Raw genomic sequence first — 16036 nt, forward strand, 5'->3', positions numbered from 1 at the left:
GGAAACAAGATTGGCCTAGTCCATACATGATTACATTAATGTTAGGAAGCTCTATGAAGATGAGCTTAGGAGAAACCATGTGTATAAAGAAAAAATTATTGAGTTTGAGGCCCAAATCAAGGGATTTGAGGATGAAATCACATCACTCAAAGAGCAACTAGCACAAGCAAAATAGAGGATAGCTCCAACTCAGAGTGAAGAGGGACAAGGGACATTATTGTCAGTCAAAGACATTGCTAAAGTCCTAATTCAAACACAAGATACAGAGGAGGATGAATCATCACAACCAAGAAGAATGAGTATTGATACTCAATCATTTCAACATGGAGGAGATGTGAGGATAGAGATCCTTAGGAATATGATAAGCCATAGGGTTGATGTTTTGAAGAACATATCACAATAGGCTCACAATTTATATATTGCTTTACAAAATGCTGAGCAATTTTGCAACAAAGAACTTTCATGGCTAACACCTACTTTCAGCCTATGGGGACCTTATATTCAATTTATGGATAGACTGATTGTATTGATGGCTAAAAAGCCAGACTTGCCAAACAAGATTTTCACTATAAAGGAGAGCCTAGAAATGGTAAGAAATTAAGTGGCTTCTTTACTGGTAAGCTACAAGTTATACAAGGAAAATTGAAAATTTTATTTGAGGGAGTGGAGCCTTGCATACCATCAATACTAGATGCTACTATTGTAGTAAGAGATTGGAAGGAGTGGTCATCTTCTTTTGCTAACATTTTGACCAAGGAGGCTACGGTAGAAATTTTTGAAAATGTGTATGATTCCCCATTCCATGATTTAGTTGATTCTTTTTTCACGGCAAAAATAAATTTAAATAATTTTTTTGTTGAATCAAAGGAAATTATGGATGCCAGGTGGACCAAGGCTATTGAAGATTTACAAGAAGTAATGAATATCAACTAGCCCACTAAGAGGGAGATTTATGTTTGGGAAGTAGTAGGTGAAATAAAGGCTCTACCAGTAGGAGGTAGCTGAGATATTTTGCAAGCAAGGAAAATGAAGTATGAGGAGAAGGAAATACTAAAGGACAAATATAAATGTTTTTCCACCATTTCATCCACCTATCTTTTTGATCAATCTTCTAGGAGATTGTTTTGTAAAAATTGTAGTTCCCATCTTCCAAAGTTTTTGTTTTCAATTAAAATTTTGACATGTGTCCTCCTCTCATTTGTAGCTTGTTGCAATCCTATTTATGGATTCCCAAGATGAGAAGTAGAGGTCGATTATCTATAGAATTTTCATATATGTCATATTATTTTGTAGTCTATCCAGAATGTGGTGTGGTTATTTGAATGAGTTCATTTGTGTGCATACTTGAATATAAAAAGAAAAACATTTTGGAAAAGAGATCTTATCTCTATGTTATATTATGAATTTTATTAGCAATACTGAGATCAAAGTAGAAGTATTTATCCTTAATTGTCATTATCTTTGAGGTTTTGTCTCTTTTGCATATGTCTATAAGCTTTTAGACTGAATAACCAAATTTTTCTTCAATTTAATGCAACTCAAGTGCTTGTATATCTCTTATTGATTGTTGCTAATTTAAAGAATTGGGTAATGGCTTTCTATAATAGATAAGGTTTAAAGTTTATGAAAAGGATGAGAATTAGAATGAAACTAAAATTTTAATGTTTACTCTCTTAATTACAAGCTGATTAAATTTTTTTAAGTTTGTTAATCTTTGACTCTATAACCCAATAGATAAGGCACTTGACCAGTCTAAAGTTCAAGGGCACACTAGAACATTTCTATGACTACAAAACATTTACATACAACAACACATCAATTTCCCTTTATAAGTATTGAAGAGATAAAAGTATTGGTCATTTCTTATTTACTATTACTTTTGGTTATAATTAGCTACTGTAATTGGAAAGTCTTTCAACAAACTATAGAAGAATATTGACCATTTCTACTATAGGGGATATTTTTGCAGAGAAAAGTATCAAGTTAATAAGATAAATCCCTTAAGTTTTCCCACCTTGGCTTAGTAGAGCCTAAAGAGAAGTGAGTCTTGATGACTTTGTTAATGTTGGCCCAAAACTAAAATTCAGCCTTGCTAAATATAGGATTTAGCTCATCCTTAGGCTTGTCCCTATCTTTTTTTCTTGGTATCATGTTTAAATCCACCTGATATGTTCTTTACAAGAATGAGCTCCAACAGGAACAACTATCAAAATTTTTTGAATAGGTGACCAATGAAGACCAGGAGACAAATGTAAAACTCGTAGAATGATCTAAGAAGAATTTTCAAGGAAAGGTGAATGAGAAAATATCTAATGAAATAGCACTATTACAAGTAGAGCTGGCAAAGAAAATTGAGAAGGTGGAGATAGTACTTGAGAATATATTCTCACTGTACACAAAATTGTTTGATCCTTCAATCTTCACACAAGAAACTAGCCAAAGAATAATGAGCTTGGAAAGAAATTTGAAAGTATTAGGCATGCAATTGCTATAAGATCTAGCTCAAAGTGAGAAGAAATTTTATAAAATGCTTCACATAGAGAAGGAACTGGTTGTATTGATAGTAGAAGAGGCTAATACTATAGAAAAATTAGTTCAAATCCAAGCCACCCTAACCCCTCACATGGAGATTCTACAAAAGAAACTAGCCTATGCAAAAAATGCATTGAAGAAATATCCTAATCTTTCAACATTAGGTGGCTTAGTTTAGCTTGTAGCAAAGACAAAAATACAAATCAAATCCCTAGAAGTTGCAATACAAAACTAGGATATTTCTTTGAGAATTGTGATGGAAGTAAACAAGACCTTCTTGGTAAAATACTCAGTTAGTGTATAGACCCTTTAATATAAGTGTCAAAAAGGGGGAGAAATTTTAAAAAGGGGGAGATAAGTCAAAAGGCTAGAAGGATACTTAATCTACAAGGGGAGACATGTGAAAGGGGGAGCCAAAATGAAAGTGGGAGTTATAAAATAAATAGAGAAAAGAAAGGGGGAGAGCAAATAGAGCAAACAACAAGAAATAGGACATACTAGAATGCATCAAATAAAGAGTATCAAAATTCAGAATAAAGACAAGGAGCATCCATAGAGGCAAATCAATCTACTTAGAGATATTTTGGATACAAAAAAGGCACATTAACTCAGGGCAAGTTACAAAATTTTGAGGTATATAGTCCTTCACAAAATTTTGAATAGATTTGAAGTTTTCTATATATGCCAAACATAATTTATATTATATTCAAGGAGATTAGATTCATCATGTATATTTAAGTGTTTTTTCCACTCATGTCAAAGTGGGAATTTATTGATCTTAGAATGGTTTTGACAATTGAGTGTCAACACACTTAAACTATTTGCTAAGTTCATGCCAAGCTAGCAAAATATGCCAAGTATAAGACATACAAGTGTTGAGTTGTAATATTTGTCAAGCCAAAAATTCAATAAGTGTTGGGTCACTTAGGTGTAAAGAAAATGGGTACTATCAAGTGAACAATAGATGTCATGCATGCTCAAGCGCTAAGCAAGACAAAAATTTAGTATGTGTCGAGCATCAGTAATCAACAAGTGCCAAGCAACATAGAATTGACATAAAGTTTGTGAAAGTAAAAACTATTATGTAAATTATTTTTGAGTCAACATATAGATATATCTCAAAGATTTAAAGATAATATTGAATCTATTCGATTCCCTATGTGATCAACAAGAAACCAATCATAAAAATGAAAGGAATTGAGTACGAAAATTGGATGAATCTCAACCATAGATTCATACCTAACCCTAAACCATTAAAGTCTTTTTAAAGGGAGATAAAGTCCCATAATTTATAGAGTGTAAAAGAGAATGCATGTGAGGAGATAATACTAGCAAAGATTTGAAGGAAGTGAAAGGGGTGAATTGATCAAGTTGAATTTGACTTAGAAGAAGGATAACATTGCAAAATTAGTTGGCAAAATAGAGGATCAAGATTACAACATTTTCATATTAGATTAGAGAGCATCAAGATGAACTAAATTAGGATCTAAAATAAACAATATCAGATTGTAAGTGTATCAGATCAAAAATTCTATTATACTCTCTAACAATTGTTAGAATAGAATGAAATCCTATGCACTTGGGTTGGTTTAACAACCATTGTATAAAGCCATTAATAGGGTGACATTCCAAGTGAGTGTTCTAAAATCCTTTAGCCAAGTACAATTCTAATAGGGTGTTAAAAATCCTTTAAAAAGGTAGAATCTAATAATCCTTAGTAAGCCTTTAACAGGGCAGGCCTTTCACAGGGCAAATCATGAGAATGGTCAAAACATGTAACTTGAATAGTTGAACTTTATTGCTGCAATAGTGAATAATTGTGGGTGTCATCCCCAATTTTACCTTCTCATTGGATGGTTTCTAGGTAATTATATCTAGTGTCAAGTGTTTGTGTTTGCATTTACTTAACATTTCATTTCTATATTTTCATGCATGCAATGTTTTAAAGTTAAAAGTTTTAAAGGTTAAAGTTTAGTAATTTTGATAAGATAAGAATATTTCTTCATCAATTTTTTTTGCATAGGCTAGTTCCTTATGCAACATTTTTATGTGAGGAGTTAGCATTGACTAGATATTGATCATAGTAGATCTAATATTAGTGCATTTGTTGCTTACAACTCAACAAGTCTATTCTGAGTCATCAGTAACCTCATAAATTTATTTGACTTTGACTAGGAGATAGCTTTAATGTATTACCTATGGGTTGTTGATCTCCCTATAGATGGTCAATAGCCCTCTTGGTTTCCTATGTGAATAATTCAATATTGGATAACTTAGTGTATATAGAGAAGATGTTCTCTAACATTCTCTTCACACTTTCCATCTTGGTTTCTAGATCAACCTATCTAAGTGTGATAGAACTAGATATCTTTTCCAGTACCTTGGTATGAAACTTTCTTTCTGATCATTCCAATAATTTGACATTAATATCTAGATCTTCATCCTTTATCTTGTCAATAATAGTTACAAGTTTCTCTATGATAGGCTTATTTTCATTCAATTCAATCCTTTTCAATAGTTTCTACTACTAATAAACCTAGACTTTGTAGGTTTGGCACTAATATATTTACATGTTGTGATTCTACATCTTTTAGCTCAAATACAACTATGGGTATTATAGATGGTGTCAATTGTGTATCATCATGTTGTTCCTGGTTTATAGTTTGATCTATTGAAAGATCATATGACTCCTTTTCTTTCACATCTATAGAAAATAGGTGTACATTTTATGTGTCTTTTGATTTCTCCCCTATAGATACAAGTTCTTCCTTATGAAATTCACCAACTCTCACCAATATAAGATTCATACATAGAATTGTTGCATTGGTAGAGTCTTGTAGGATTTTCTTCAAGTCATACTTAGTCAAAGGATTCATATTCTATGTTGAATTATCAAAAACATCCTTGATAATAACAACTAAGTCCTATTGACTCCCTTTTTATGTATGTGGAGGACTCATACTCAATACTTATACATCATATTGCTTATCTTTAGTTGTGGCCTTTGTTCCTTTAGTACCTACCACATCAACTTCTTTGACTATGTTTTCATCCTTTTCTTTCTCTTATTCCACAATCTTCTCAGGTTCTAATCACTACATTTCATCTTAATTCATGCATATATGATATTTTCAGATCTTAGATCCTTGGAACTGATCCATAATATAACTTTGCAAAGATTAGTCCCACACATACTTTTTACTACCTAATTGGGGGTGATGTGATCACCTAATCCATGGGATTAAGTAAACTCATTTGATCTTGATGTAATATATTCTTCCTTCTTCTTCCATGTCTTTTTCATCTACACCTTTACTTTCTCAACATTGACCTTTTCTTTTCCTTTACTAATTTCATTGCTTAGCACTTGTGACTGAGTTGGATAGTTTCTATTGACATGACTAGTCTTAAGACAACTAAAGGATGTAGTCTCACTCAACCATCTATTGTAGTTGCCTCTAAAATTTTTTCTAATGTCATTTTTAGGAACATTTCCATGTTCTTGATGATAGTGACAACTTTACCTTGTGTTATAATCCCAATCATAGGAGTTTCTATTTTGGTGTACCTTTGTCTACTTGTTTGATATCCACTTTGTCTTAGATCTAAATTCATATGCTTTATGTCTATAGTTTTGACAATTGTATGAATATCCTTCAAATCTTTGAGTGTTCATGTTCTTGGTCTTGAATTCATTTTCTTGATATCCTTTTTTGTTTTAGTTGTAACAATATCTTCTCTAATTATACTTGGGGTTTTGGTAGTTCACAATTTTGCTCCTACAAACATTTGTTTTATGACCCAATTTTCCACAATTATGAGAAGTAGCACTAGTGGAATTTTGGCAAATAAATGACCATGCAACTAAAACTTTTAGTTATCAGACTAAAAAATTTATTCACAGTTAGCACAAAATTCCCTCGCTAAAAAATCAAATTTCAAATAATAATATATTCCAATGGTTACCTAGGGTTTTCTATGAAATGATTTAGCATTGGCTATATTCTTATTTTATATTATGCCTTAAGATATTTTAAGTCATGAGCATGTGATTCACATGGTCATGGTCAATTAAGTGTTGACTAAGGTCAAGATAGTGAGTTTGTGCTTTATTTTGATTTTGCTTGATTGCATCATTATATGTGATTCACATGGTCATGGTCAATTAAGCGTTGACTAAGGTCAAGATAGTGAGTTTGTACTTTATTTTGATTTTTCTTGATTACATAATTACATTGGCACACTATGGTTTAAGATATGACAACATGAAAAAGGGAGATCTTTAGTGTTTTGGGACATATCCTGCATCATTCGGTCATCTAGATCTATGGCTAGCACACAATCTTCACAGGTAAAGAAATGGTTAAAGTTTGAGTTGCAAAGTAGTGGTTTCCTTTGTTTTGCTTTATTGCAAGGGTCAGATAGTAACATTTGTTTAAGTTACTATGTTGCAAATATGGTCTAAGCTCAATTTTTGCAGGGTCATGATGGCTAGTAAAGAATGCCAAGTGTAGGTTGCAAGGTAGTGATGATCAGTGGATCATGGTTTTGTAAGTAGTAAAAACTATTAAGGGAAGGTGGTGACGAGGTTGCGATCATGGGTGGTTGAACACAAGGCATAAGGATTGGACCATTGACAGGGTGGCATAACAATGAGAAATGCTTGGTCCATGTTGTAGGACTTGATGGGTAAATTCTAGTTGACTAAAATCATGGTCAATTCGGCGAGCTAGTGGTAGTAGAGGCAGTCCCTTAAATGAAGAATTCAATCTTCGATCTCCTATAATGCCTTCATTGATCCCTAGGCTTGATAAATGAAAAGGCATACTCCAACATCATTTCATGATCCATTCATTTAGTCAAATATTAAATAACCACCATTCCTAACCTCTTAGAGTTTTGTTTCATAAAGAAGTGATCTTTTTGTGTATGGATTTGTGTTGTAATAAAATTTTCCAGTCTTGTCATGATTATTCTCTATAGATTTTACTATAGTGGTTAAATTTTGTCTTATGATAGAAGTTATCTAAGTTATGCTTGCACTATAAAGGCAAGTATTGTACTCTTTCTTAGGGTTAGATCTTCTCTATTTCTCTAGTAATACCTTGGCATGCTACTATAAATCCCCTTTTTCCTCTGAGTTATATGACTTATGCCTTATCTCTTTCAAGTATCATTGTACTATGTAAGCTTGTTTTCCCTTCTTTGACATACTATGAATATCTATAATCTACATTGTTTGTATCACTTTGGCATATCAATGATAAGAAGTGAAGCATTTTTCTTGTGTCATTCATTTGGTTGTCTGATCTTTGTGTAGTTTACAAATTAAAGAAAATTTTGAATCTATATATCTTTGGACTATCATAATAACACTATGCATGTATGGGCAGAGAGTGGTCTAGACACCCTATTTTGGTGCATCACCTCTTTATAATAGATTAGGTAGTTTCTTTCATGTATTCCTCCCCCATTTTCTCTTCAATATAGTCAAAGTGCATCCTAATAGTAGAGGAAGTCAACCTTCTCTAGAGACTCAACCTTATAGTTCAAGTCCCATAGCTTGGAGGTTGTTTCCATGTTTCATAACATTGTCCTTAGGTAAGACTTTGGACAAGGGTGCAAGCTTTGGTGACAATAGTCAAATGACTAAAAATGATCACATTCTAGTAATGTTTTGTAATATGTATGTATAAGTGACTAAATAAATGACTAATTGGTCACAAAGTAAAATCAAAATGTTAGAAAAATATAAGTCACTCAATAAATGATCAAATAAATGACTAAAAAAATGATCACTAATAGTTAGTCATAAGGGTGTGTGTAGCTAAGATGGTTTGAAGACAAGTTGTGAGACATACTTATTATTCATCTAATAATAATTTTACAACTTTGTTTTATGATTTTTTGTCACACATTCTCCTTTTCCATTTGAATTTTTTTTTATTTTTCCCTATCATATGTTATAATAATAATGTGGGTTGTTTATCAACCAACAAGAGAGGCCAATAAAGACTTACATTTTCTTGTGTTTGTTCTGCATCTAACTCTTATAGGTTATGTTTAACAATAAGGGTGACATGTGTAGAAATTGACTTCTTACAATGTGATCCCTTTTTTTTAATAAAAAAATAAATTACAATCCACTTTTAATGTAGATGTTATCTATATTATTCTATGACAAAGCTTATAAATTTAATTTGAACACATTATTTCAAGGATATGTCTTACATTGGGATTGAAGTTACAAACATAAAAATTATAATTCTATTGTTTCATTTGATGATTTTATTTATTTTTATAATTAAAAATATTATCTATAAAGTTCATTTATATATGTTTCTAATAGTCATAATATAAAATATTAATAATTTATTAACATAATAGATAATAAAAAATTTAAAATATAATAATAATTATTTCTTAAATATTGTAATACTTAACAGTTTGAAACATGTAATAAGGAAAACCTACAAAACTAATCATAATTCATAACATTTGTTATGAATTACATTTTTATAGTAAGTTGATTTTATAAAATTGATCTTTGAGCTCCTAGTGCTCCCCCATTACGAAGAAGTCTACAATTTATAAGATTTGGAAAATTGATCTCCCTTTGAAGTTTAGACACCCTTTATGATGGTATAAATAAAAAATAGATTGGAGTTGATCAGATATTTTAATTACATGATGATGAAGGTATTATTCTTGTCTATTTTATTCTCATTTTCTTATGGGTGTTTTTTTTCATACCAAGTCTTAGTCTTTCAATAGTGTAGGTATGTGTGTGAACACGTGGTCTCTAGATTTTTCTATCTTTAGATTTTATTCCAAAACTCACCAATGGAGTACAATCTATTGCATGTTGTAGATATTCTAGCAATTATTTATTTATTTTTCTTCAACATGATCATATGACATTTCATAACCCTCATTTCTTTTTTAGGGTTTGTGTCCTACTTGATGTTTCTTTTGATATCCCCAATAACATATTACTTAATGTAAGAACCTTGTCTAACTTTAAAATCCCCACATCAAAAAATTTCAAAAAGAGAGAAAAAGAACTAATCATAACCAATGTGGAAAAGTCAAGAATTATCATCTATTAATTACTTATTATAACAAATAGTTTATCAAAAATTTCAACACAACACTGAGGTGTTGATTTGTAATTTCACATATTTAGAACATTCGAAGAATATTCAGAATTACATCATGATGGTGATGATTAATTACATTAACACATAAAAAATTATGTCAGATAACTAATTAACACTTAAGACCAAGTTGTTTGTCCAACATACATTTGCTACAATGAAATATACATCAGTTTCTATAATTTACATTGCTCTTATATACAATTACATAGAACAACTCATATCAAGGATGAAAATACAATAAAAGCTAAGTTTATCCATTCCTATCATGACCTTCAGTGAAACCTGTCTCCAAAGCCATAGGACATCATCCATCCACTATCTAAGATGGGAGTGTGGCCCAAGTAATTTAACCTTTCCATCCACAAAATGATTACTCCCTTGGTACAAGAAGCCTAGCTTCTCAGAATAAGATGGATTAGATGGATCAGGTGCAGCAATGAAACATACTACATGCAACCATGTTCCTAGTAGCCTAATCATGAAATGTAGTAGGGAATGAAATAACACTACACATTGACACATATGTAGTAAAACTAAATAAGCATAGTCACACACACTTATGTGTTATCGAGACCACATAATTAAATGCAAAAAATAAGAGGCTTGGGTAAGAACTTATAGAGCCAAATTTAATAGTAGAGGAAATAAGAACAACATGTATCCATTCTATAGATCTAGCAGATAGAAGAAACTAAACATGAAGTATCCATTCTATCCTTCCTGTTATTGCTACATTACACGCAACCATGAAGGAAAATACAAGTCTACACACTGCCTTACAACAAGATGTTAAAACTAATGTTGATTATATTGTATTTCAAGATGATGAGCTAAAAACCCAGCAAAATCTTCATTTCTAAATTGAAGATTTGTTTTTGTCAAAGAAATTTTAGTCTAGGCCTTGTAGTGATTAAACTATTGTATTTGTATACCACTCATATGTTCATTAACCCTTATAGTATAGCCAAACACAAAAATACTAAAATAAAACTATTGCAACTAATTAGAACACGTAAGGTTATTATGTTTGTATGGTACAATCAACCACATCAATGTTGAAATGAATACTATAAAGCCTTAAATAGCCAACAACAATTCATTTAAACATTTTGTTGTAGATAGTAAATGAAAGAAAAGAAACCATAGTTCAATTAACCCTATGAATGATAAAAATACACTAATTCAACCAAAAACACTAGAAGGAGTACATTATGGAAGCTAGAATTATTCAAAACAAAATAACATCCTCAGTATTATAGCTGAATAAGAAATCTGTTTGTTAAGGTATTTTTCTCACTGCTAGTTAATAGAAATTTCACATCTTAACAATTCTCTACAATCACATGCAACATTTCATCATGGAAGAAGTAAAAATGAATATTTGTTTATAATATCCTGATAGAAGCTAATTTTTTCTACATTAAATATAAGAGTTATGAAATGGAAGGAAAAAACAATTTTCTTGGATGATTTTACATGCAATATTAGTCTTTATCTAGCTAAAGTGGAGATATTATGGAAATACTCTACCTTGTTGCTAGACAAATAACCAAACATTTACTAAATGATGGAGTAGCTCAATCATAAAACTTAAACATTTGGATAATAATACCAATCAAAAAAACTAAATGGCCAAGAAGGAACAACTCAACATATAGCTCAAACATTTGGATAATAACACCAATCAATGTAAATGAATGATCTAAATTCAATGCATTCTGGGAAACTGGAATGACTAAGATTTAACTACACAGATATAACATGTTTCCCAACATTATAGAGGTGACACAATTTCAATACCCAAACAAATTTATAACCTCGTATGGAATTTGAATCTCAATTTATAAAGTTTGCTAAAAAATCTCAAATTGAAATAGGCATGGTTATAGGAAAGTATGATACCTATCTCTATTTTGTGGCATGTTCCCTTAAAAAGAGAGAAAGTTGATTATAGAGTGCCACTCATAGGCTTTAGACATTAGTCATAAGGGACAATATTTTAGTGATTTTGATAATAGTATATTCAAACATATAGAATCTTCCATAATACATAAAAAGTGTTATTGATCACAACAATTTAAACATCTCCATGAATGAGCAGACAATGTAATAATGGAGATTACTAGACTCATTTTTTTTCCTAAATTATATTTGCATGATAATAGTAGTAATTAAATTCAAAGGCTTCCTTCTAAACAACATGATTGTTTACTACTTAGAAAGAATCAAAAGCAAAAGAATTGTTACAAAGAAGAGATTAGAACCTAAGAAATACTTCGCACTTGACCAAAACCCTTGTTGTCTCTAGTCACTAATGATTTTTCATGCCCAGCCCTAGTTTTTTTGGGAAGTTAATTCCCATGCGGTGGCTTCCCATTTTTGTTTTGGGAAGTTAAAAAAAAAATAGAATAAAATATTTTTAAAACATTTTCATGGGCATGTGTATATATTAAAAATTAAATTCAAAGTTCCTATTAAGCAATCAAAGTGGAACTTTCATTTATATATATTAAAAACAAAACTAATCTATTAGTGACATAATATAATAACAACAATCTATCTATATTTCTTTCACAAAAATAAATCAATGCAACACCTAAAATTTACATTCAACTTTCAAAATTAACTTTAGTAAATGTAACAAAGAAAAACAACATGAAATCTTATATGATGTGGGTGTGTGGTAACATGGTCATTCAATGCATCCCCTTCCGAGTGACTAGCCCTCTCTACCTCAACCACACTCTCATCATGACAATTCCTACATCCACTCAGACACTTGCAACCAAAAATGAGTCAATACCCATCATAATCCAATATATCACATCTTAATTACATCATCATTAGCAAGTAAATACATTAGCATAATCACATTGATATTAAATCACAACATTTAACAACACATTTTATGACAACATCATAACATAACAAGTCATGTATTCCATCTTAAATTAAATCATTTAATTTTTGGTGTAATCTAAGATGTTAAACTTCATTTATCTTAAAACAAGATTAAACCATCTTTGACCAAGTCAACATTTTTCTATCCGCCACATAAGCAAGAAAAAGAATATGATTCACAGGCAAGACATGACACTTAAATCTCATTTTTGACATTAAAGGAAGATTATTTTAATTGATATTTATAGGAGTACTTTCTCCAATTGTCATACTTTCAAATTCCACTTTAGCTAAATATGTAAATGTTTCATCTCATACTGGTGAAATAGTATCAAAATCCATGGAAGTTTTGGAATCCAAAGAGAATGGATGCCATAAGGATTCATTAGTAACCACTATGTTCTCACATGTGGATTTCCACACATTATTCTTATCCTAAAGACTAGGAATCTGAAGAATACCATTATAGCTTTTAATTTGATTATTTAATAGCCATTTATTGTAATAAATTGGTTCTTAATGGGAATTCGCCAAAGGGATCTTGTAATAATTTTAGCTTTTCTTCCCCATTTCTCAATTGGTAGTTCTAAAAAATAATTAGAATTCAAGAACTAATAACAATATGTAACATGTGTTACCAAATGGTATTGCTCCTATGTATATCCTTCAAAAGATGGTTGTTGATCTTATAAATTCTATACGATTGATTGATTGAGGAAATTGTAGATAAGGTTCCCTAGAAAGATAACAAGCTTGATGTTGCACATACCAATGAGAATTTGAAATGTTATTTACCAATTATTGATAGAGACTTTGAAGTTAACATTATTTTTATGAAACCTCAAAGGCTTTTGAAATAAATTATCGGGGATCAATAATCATTTCACATCAATTCCCTTTATTCTCTAAAGCTATTGAAGATATTTATTTTCCTAACCTATCATCCCATGCTTTACCACTAATGGGTAATTTTTTTCTCTATTCTAATGTTGTAGTTTAGCTTCCTAAAATATCATGCAATGCCTTTACACTAGCTATTAGATTCACCACTTTAAGTAACTTCCCATGAAGGAACTATATATGCTTCCTAAAAATACTATTTAAAACAATGTAGGCTTTCTCCTTAACTATGTCAATAGCATACTACAATCCTACCTTAGCAATAGTAAACAATGTTATAACTTTGCCTTCACAAAAGGCCTGCATAAGGTACAATCCTAAATCTAGTATTGTAAACCTACATGTTTTTATCATATCTTAATTTTACATTCCCTCATTCTTGTTAGAAACATATTTATCTAAATTGTGTAAAATAAAATATTTAACTGTAAACATATTTATCTAAATAAATATTCTACAGAGTACTAAGAGGAATTTACTCGCAAAAGAGGCTATAACTTTTATATTTTTTGAATCAACATTCCTTTTGTAATGAGTCTTTTCCCTTTCTTCTAGCAAAATAACTTCATAAGCATGGGGAAAATTTAATTTTCAAGGCCCTCCTTTGCATCAATATCTTGCATCTAAATTTATTTTTTCTACTTGATGAGTATCTGTAAGCTTGGAGTTATGATATAATGTACTTTTCACTCCTTCCTTAGCATACCAATAATGATGTTTGCAAGAGGTCCAAAAATTTCAGCTATATCCATGGGTTAGTTTGAAAAGGATGGTAAAAGACTCCAAAAAGAATGCATATAAGTCTCTACCTTTTGTGAAGCAATCAACTTACCATATACAAAGAACTTCCAAGATAATTTAGAAAGCTTTTTCCCAAGGGAAAACTATGAAACATAAAAAATTGTAAATCAACCTCAACTATATGTTGCTTCAAAACAAGAAAAATCCACTCACTAGGTTCTATCAAATCTTCATCTTTTAAATTCAAAGGAAAAATGAAAAGATATTTATCTGTATCCATAGTAGTAACAACTGAATAATAAATTTGTGTAAATTTTCATGGGATTGAATTGATATGGATGAAAACTTTTGTAAGTTAAAAATCCTCTCAATAGAACATTCCATTAAAAAAGGAGGATAATTTTCCTACCATACTAAAAGGAACCTAAAAGAGTTTGAATGTTTTGTTTGAAATAAATCCACTATAATGATCAATAATGGTCTCAACTAACCTACAAATATATTTAATTAGAGTTTGATTGCACAAAGAATGTCCACTTTTGAATTAATGTGGTTTACCCCATCCAAAACTATAATTTCATCTATAAATGTCCGAATTAACCCCTTAAAGGCATCTTCATTCTTGGTTTCTATAATCCCTACAATGGAAAGAAAAATGCTAGGAAGCTTAGTTGAACAGAATTTAGTATCCATCATATGAAATTTTTTCATGCCATTCTTCAAAAAGGACACAACAAACATGATTTCATTTAAATGTTGCTTCTCAAATTTAGAGTGTGACAATGAATTAGAATATAACATATTTTCTAGTTCTACAATAGGTATTTTTGTAATACCACAAATACAAAGTTCTTGCACAACACTAACAATATACCTCATAAGAAAATTGCATTAGATATCTATGGGAGCCTTCAAATATCTAAAATTTTGGCAATAACTTTTGTAGACAGAAGTGGTAATGTAAATATTTGCAAAATAACTTTGTATTCTCCTTCCATTACTGCTTATGTTTCTCTAATTTCACCTTTATAAATGCTTTGATTAATAGCAATATTTTCTAAGTAACTCTATTTTCTCCTTTAATCACTTCCTCTGTTTCTCTAATTTCTTTATGAGTGATCCTTTGTTTGAAGGAAAAGATTCACTTCCTACTCTTAAGAACAAAAAGTATAAATGTTGTAAAAATATTAAAAATGATGATCTTACACAAAAAAAAAGTCAATTTTTTTATAAAGAAAATAACTATATATTGTAATTAGAGAAAGGTTATTTTTGTGAAAAAACTACCATCAAAAACTATAATCGCATGCCAACAAACAACAGTCATTGTCAACATTACATTTTTTTTGGGTTTGATATCATTGTGATTAAATTTCTTTGAAAATATTTCTCCTAGGTAATTCACCATAGATGGCATTCATCGAATCATAACATAAGGCTACCCACCTAATTTCTTTAAGCTTTATAACTAATTGGCAACCTTTTCTTCCTCCACATAACATCATCCTTTGTGATTAGGAGTGATAATTGATAATAGAGTATCTTTTATTATTATTTTTTAAGTTTTCCCTTTTTTAATTCAAAGATTTTGTTTCTAATAGGCCAAAGAAAAAAGGTGAAAGGAAACCCAATGTGGTTGATTTCCTGTCAGATTTCACTATTGGACCCATTCATAAACCTAGCTAACAAAGTCATATAAACTTTAGAATTTCTAATGGACTTGTTGGCATTATGTTTTATTTTTCATTAGTGACAACACTTATTTCATTCTATATGTTCACCAAACTCATCACTCAGTCTAC

General features: G+C 30.5%; 1 pseudogene; it reads right to left on the reverse strand.

The window, feature by feature from the left end:
• Positions 1-13589: 13589 nt before the first annotated feature.
• On the reverse strand, positions 13590-15232 carry LOC149554399 (uncharacterized; annotated as a pseudogene).
• Positions 15233-16036: the final 804 nt, after the last annotated feature.

The sequence above is a fragment of the Cupressus sempervirens genome, chromosome 5 (assembly GCF_028749045.1).
Source record: "Cupressus sempervirens isolate cs-2001-9-10 chromosome 5, ASM2874904v1, whole genome shotgun sequence".
NCBI classification, from domain to species: Eukaryota; Viridiplantae; Streptophyta; class Pinopsida; order Cupressales; family Cupressaceae; genus Cupressus; species Cupressus sempervirens.